Genomic DNA, 6,224 nt, shown 5'->3' with positions numbered 1-6,224 from the left:
TTTTTGGTCATTTTGGATGAACTTTGGGATTTTTTTATTGACATTTAAAAATTTTGCCAAATGAAACGTTTAAATCGTAGAAGACTAAACCATGTATCATTTTAATTTTTCCTTCCAAAAAAAATTTTTAATTTAAATTAAAAGGATCGAAAACCCTCACACTGCCCTACAGGATAAACATTTTCCGCAAATTTGGAGAAGGCTTTGAGTTTCAACAAGAGTAGTATTAAATAATTTAAGACCATATTGTTTGAATATGATAAAAAAAGGGAAAAGAGTTCAACAAAAATGGAATTTTAAATCATTTTCTGAATATGAAACTATTTGTTCCTCTTACAGGGATTTGTGTATTGTAAGCTTTGTCTTACGGCATCCACTACACTATAGAATAGTTGAAAATAATAAAATTGTCCTCCCGCCATTGAGACTGTAAGTCGGAATGTCTATACATCTACATTTTTATAACTTCTTACGTAAGTAACGAAAATATTCCAATGAATTTTTCTGATCATCAGATTTATTCCCGAAGTACTTTTTTAGTCGGGCTTCCATCGCTGTCAAAGAAGCACCGGGAAAGTGCACAAACGTGGCAACATGGCGTGGGAACCGCTACAGGTGTTCATTCTCAATTATTCATTCCCATTCTCGCCGCGTTCGAATTCGTCCGGCAAATAAACCTCTTTCGATCGGCGGATGCTCCCAGTTCACTCACACCACGCCAACAGCGCACAGAGAGCGAGACTTTTTGGCTCATTCTCAAATTTTGGACTGTCTTTCTTCGCCGTTGTAGGTATGTTGTTTTGGGATTGCCTGGCCTGGTCGCTGGAGATCGAGCAGTATAACTTTATGGGTGGAAGGGTGCGAGTTTTTTTTAATGAATCGAATAATTTAACTGTATTGTGCGGTGCTGCCAAATCCAATGGGAAAAGTGAGAAAAGCGAGAGTAAAGTATTGGTTAGCTGCTGGAGAGCAAGGCAGGTTCCAGTTCCAGCCATCGGCCAGGCCAGGGCAACTGATTGCTAGGCGTACGGTTCCGTTCATACGATATCGTGGATGCATTGAGTAAAGTCGCGCGTTCATCATCTTTGTCGGGCTCACTCTCTCACACTTCTGGATTGTGTTTTTTAATTGTCAATGAGGTGAAAGAATAAGGGAACTAAATTAATGCAAAGAAACATTCGTGTGAATTTCTGCACATTGGACATCATTAAATATTTACCATTGTCGATGGATAAGCCGTGCTAGTGATACAACGCAACTGTTGAGTGCGCTCAAGTGCAGTAGTTTCAATCAACATACGCCGGAAGAACGCAAGCTGTTACAGTGTTTCTGGTATACCGTTGTTATCCGGTCGGTGGCTTAGGGACATCATTGGTGTCGCGTTTGGTATATTCCCATTGAGGGAAGGCAAACTTGAAATCGCCCACGGACCAGTGAAAAGTGAGGTTATGTTTGGAGTGTTCGTATAGTGTAGCTAGACCCATCATATGCTCATTTAGCTTTTCGGTCATCCGGGTCTAATTTTGGCCATTTGACGAAACGGCTATCAGTGACAGTTTCCTTTGATCTGTCGGGAAAACTTGAACTTGAGATTGCGGATTTAGGAGTTGTTTCGGTTTTCCGTTTGTAGGTAAGTGTTGTGGCTCGCTCTTACTTTCTTGTGTGTGTTTGTATTCGGCTGGCTGTGAGGGCTGGGATGGGAGAGAAAAAAAAATTATGTTGTGTTTCCAAAATGTGCTGTTGTGTTGGTATTGATAGTGGTTGCCAGATGTTTTCTAGGTTTGTTTACTCATAACCGTTTTTTGATGAATGGAACCTGTAGAATAAGTTTTATTAGAGTTTTGAAAAAGGTTTTTCTCGCCTAACATTATTCAATGATTCTTTTTATCAGAAGTTATCTGGCGATTTAAAAATTATATCAGTAACTATGATCTTGGTGCGTATAACTTATGAGAAAATTATTATAAATCATTTTTGAATTATTTTTGTTTTTTTTAAAACTTTTTGCTTTAGTTTAAAATAGGTTTTAGTTATCTTTTAATGGTAAAACTATTTTCAAAAATAAATTGGGATATAGGGGTAATTAATTCTCAATGTCAATAAGCATAAAGCAGTTGGACGAAATTGCTGATAAATCAACATTATATCTAATCAGTCTAAATCAAGGGTAATACCCATAGATCACAAGGCATAAAAAATTTCTTATTGAAGTACAAGTCCAAAAAAATCTTAAAATTCAAACTGCGTTTTGAAACATTTTTTTTAATATATTGAATTTTTGAAATCATGCGTTCAGGAACTCAGAACAAAATTTCCTATAATGCCTTTACTGCCGTTCAAAGCAAGACTGTTCCATGTGATTTTTGTGTTTTTTTCACTTTTTTGTTGGAAACACTCTTTTTTAGTGTTAAATTTCGAATAAAAACACAAACAAGTATACTTTGTTCTGAACTTATACGAAATTTTCATCTAGGTGGTTGTCTCTATGTTGATGTTTTTTACGCAAGAGTGTTACACTAGAGAAATTTTTTTGAATAAGGTACACCGGGGTAAGTGGGGACGGTTTTTCGTATAGTTCAACTTTAAAAAATCATGTAAAAATCAGCAGTGGGTCAATTTTGATAAAATCGCGTTCAATGTGATGCAGAACATGTTGTTCACAAATGCTGAAGAGATGAGCTTGATAGGTGAAAAGCGAACAAAGTTATCACGTAAATTGTTATGGACGGCTGGTGTCTTCACTTACCCCGCTTTATGGGGTAGGTGAATTTTCCCTTTGATTTCTAAGGAAATTTTCAACAAATTTGTGTTTTTTTGGTTGAATACGTTACTTTATTGCTCGAACCGTCCGAAATTTTGAAAAAAGTTCATGGTACTAATTATTATATGATTATTGTGTGTAATCCGGTATTATCGAAAATATGTACTTATTTTCGAAAAAACAAGTATTTTCCCAACTTTTCATGATCTGAATGATATATATAGCTAAATTGTATTGAATGAAGGAGAGAAAACTGAAAAAATGTGTAAACATCAAGTATGTATGAAGCCGTCCCCACTTACCCCAGGTAGGGTTTGGAGACAAAATTATAGATTTTTGTAAAGAAACCCTTTTTTCTCAATTTTTAACCGTCGTTTCTTTTCCTAAATGGTTGTTTCGAATGTAAAGATTGTTTCAATGTAGAGTTTTTCGTCAAGAGCCAGCTAGTTTACGAGAAATTTGCGATTGAAAAAGATGCACATCAACTCTACATCGTAGTTAAAAATAGAAAATTTACAAAAAGTCACCGTAAACATCCGCAATTGTCGGAACCGTATCTCTTTTACAGTTATTGGATAGATTACAAGTAAATTCGACATTCTGCATTAAAAGTTTGAAAAAATAGTTCACAGTATTGTTTTAATAGCCACCGTCCCCACTTACCCCGCGTCCCCACTTACCCCGGTGTACCTTAATGCAAATTTCACCAAAAAATTCTTTTTCTGAAAAAAAAATTCAACACCTAAAAATTATCACAAAAATCATTAAAAAGTTGTGAATGAAGAATGAAGAATGAGTTTATCGGTTTTTCAAAGATTTCATTCATCTTTTAGCTTTTTTCCATTTTTTTTTAATTCACTCAGGGCTGAAATCGAGCTCGAAAATTTAGCAAAAGGGGGCGGTGAGACAAAAAAGTTTGAAAACCACTGGTCTATAATCTAAGGATTTCATATCAGTCAATCATATTATTTTTTTCCGATTTTCGATATGAACTACACTGCCGTTCTAAGCAAGATTGTCCCATGTGGAAAAACGTGCAAACGAGAAAAACGCGATTGAAATATCAGCTATATTTCCAATTTTTCTCTCAAACTAAAAATTCACCGACAGTTTTTTCGTAGTGAACAGTTCAAGTTAATCATCTTACAATGTTTTTTGCCAAAAAATTACGTTTCCTACAAAAAACAGCAAATTAGAGCCAAAAATGCTCCGTGTGACACTTTTGCGTAGAATCAGAACGCATGCCGGCTAGTTCTACGAAAAACTGTCACACGGCTACAATTTTTCTATCATTTTAAAAGCTTGCGTAGTTTATTTTTTCCCAAAAACTCATGCTAAACCGTAATTTGAGAAAAACGTTAATCTTTGTTTATAAAAATGTATAGTTGAGTATGGATCTTGTAAGTAGTGCCTACCGAAAACTGTTTAGTGAAAATTTCTCTGAATAAAACACTCAAGGCTTCTCGCTCCTCCTCTGCCCTCTATTTTAGTGTTCTTTTCAGTGAATAACATTAAATTCAACAGTTTGAACTCATCTTAAGACAATTTTTCGATAAAATTTGCATTTTTCATAGAATTTTCTCTAGTGTGACATTCTTGCGTAGAACTATCAACATAGAGACAACCACCTTGATGAAAATTTCGTATAAGTTCAGAACAAAGTATACTTTTTTGTGTTTTTATTCGAAAGTTAACACTAAAAGAGACCATTTCCAGCAAAAAAGTGAAAATGACCCAAAAGTCACATGGGACATTCTTGCTTAGAACGGCAGTACACGCGATTAAACTTAAGTTGTTTCAAAATTTTCTCATGGCGCTCAGTTCGGTCTGGTCGAAGCCCGGCCAGTAGATTTTGTTAATTTAAACAATATGCCTCAAGTGGTGGCAAAAAAGTTAAATATCGGCAGAAGGTTGCAGTTTTGATTGGAAATCGAATTTTTGGGAGATCATAAATCCTGGATTCCAAAACTTTGAAATTTTTCTAAACCAAGAATTGATAATTAACTATTTTGTTAACATAATAGTATTTTTTTCATAAAGTAAAATGGAAGTTAACAGTATAAGAACATTATGCGTTTTCAAACTTTACACAATTTGACAAATTGTGTACAATAGGAATTGGTTATTCACATCATTACACTAGCAAAAGTGAATCCTATCTTTTTCTCCCAAACCTCAAATTTTGAATTATTTTGCTGGAATGAAGAAAGAACCTCGGTTCTCTCCATTCAGAGTATCCCGTTTGCGTTTCCTTGAATGCCTTCTCTCACTCAAAAAGCTCCCTCTGACTGTGACAGCGTTTACAATTTTCTTTCGCTCATGTTCCCATTCCATTTGGCTAACGGTCACATTCACTTCGAGCACATGATTGTGAGCTTCGATGTAAACTAAGTCATTATGATGTTGAATGAATGAAATCCGTTTGAACGTTGTTCCCGATGCCGAAATATCTAATCAATAGCGGCTAACCGATAAACAATAGAACTTGATGTCTTCGAGAGATTTTTTACGCAACAAGATCTTTCAAATTCTAAAAAAAAATCAAGAATACTTTGTGGTGGTGTCAAAGTTGTAGATTGTGCAATTTTAAAAAACTTTGTCGAGCCGATCACAGAAATCGAATGAAAAACTAAAAAAAACTATAAGTAATTAAAAAATAAAATGTTTTTTTTTTCAGTTTTTGATAAAAAACCATTATTTGAATAAGTTTCAGAATTATCTCAAGTAACCAAAAGTCATATAACTACTTTATTTTTAACTATTGAAGTTCACATTTGGCTGAATAAAAGGTACTCGGGAGAGTTTTCCTCGGATGCTTTTCATCGAACTTTGGACGAACATGGAAGGTCTAAAAAAGTATCATAAATTCATTAATACATTTATGTACTAGGAGCTTATAAACTGTTGAGATTCCATTTGTGACAATTGTGCTTTTCAATGAACGTTATATGAACTCTTTTCTTCCATGAGGAACTGTTTACGAACTTTTTGAGGGACTGAAATAGAACTTCTACGTGAATTATTATTAAAAAAATTAAATAAGATTATTGAATGAAAATTGCATTTGCAAAAAAAGATTTTTTTTATCAATGTCGCTGATTATTAGGAATTATTAGGAAAAAATATTTCAGAAAAGAATCTGAATAAGAAGATTTTCGTGATTTCAAATAATATCACAATTCATTGCTTGTACAAAAAGTTCAGTTTCTGCATTTTCAACAGGGGTTTTCATTGAGAAAAAATCTCATGAAATTTGACACCATATGTTTTTCAACAAATAAATTTATTTAGTCTAAATTAAGAGACATAATCAAGCAGTTTATTGAAATTTATTTTACACAATCCGCTCGTATACAGCCTTTATTTTATCTTGAGATGTAGATATAGGGAAAAATACAACAATGTGGTAAATTCCCGGAAAAAAAAAGATTACGATTCTTCAGTTAACTCTTTACTATGGGAA

General features: G+C 34.1%; 1 protein-coding gene across 1 annotated transcript in view; it reads left to right on the top strand.

The window, feature by feature from the left end:
* The first annotated feature begins 999 nt into the window (after positions 1 to 999).
* Positions 1,000 to 6,224, top strand: part of LOC129744433 (suppressor of hairless protein-like) — a 56,439-nt gene continuing 51,214 nt past the window's right edge. Inside the window, exon 1 of the mRNA XM_055736946.1 lies at positions 1,000 to 1,630. The gene's annotated coding sequence lies outside the window, so the exon portion shown is untranslated. The remainder of the gene's footprint in view (positions 1,631 to 6,224) is intronic.

The sequence above is a fragment of the Uranotaenia lowii genome, chromosome 2, assembly GCF_029784155.1.
Source record: "Uranotaenia lowii strain MFRU-FL chromosome 2, ASM2978415v1, whole genome shotgun sequence".
Taxonomy (NCBI): domain Eukaryota; kingdom Metazoa; phylum Arthropoda; class Insecta; order Diptera; family Culicidae; genus Uranotaenia; species Uranotaenia lowii.
The sequence above is the reverse complement of the archived record's forward strand: the minus strand, read 5'-3'. Positions and strand labels throughout refer to the sequence as shown.